This window comes from Octopus bimaculoides, chromosome 16 (genome assembly GCF_001194135.2).
Source record: "Octopus bimaculoides isolate UCB-OBI-ISO-001 chromosome 16, ASM119413v2, whole genome shotgun sequence".
Classification (NCBI taxonomy): Eukaryota; Metazoa; Mollusca; class Cephalopoda; order Octopoda; family Octopodidae; genus Octopus; species Octopus bimaculoides.
In genome coordinates, this window is record NC_068996.1 from 45608206 (window position 1) to 45608658 (window position 453).

Genomic DNA, 453 nt, shown 5'->3' on the forward strand with positions numbered 1-453 from the left:
ATCCGAAACTCGGAGTTTTATCATGGCTACTGAATAAGTGTCACATATTTTTACAGATAAATTCCTCTATTTACATAATATCGAGGTCTCTTTCTTTCTTTTGTTGTCCTTCCTATATATATATATATATATATATATATATATATATAAACCACACACATAAAAATACATACATAAATGTGCGTGCGTGCGTGTGTATTATGTACGGATGACTTTATGTATGTATATAACAGAATATGGAATATTATACTATGAAGTCACTCGTCTATTTAATCTCGATAAATTCAAGCAGCTCAACGTACAATTTTTGTCCTATGACATGAATACATAAACGTTTATTGTGTGTATTGTATCTCAAAAACATGGTTTCATGTTAATAGCGATATCTATATTTTATTTTTGTTATATTTCCAACCGAAACTTAAGTTTAAGTGTGTATATATATATATATAT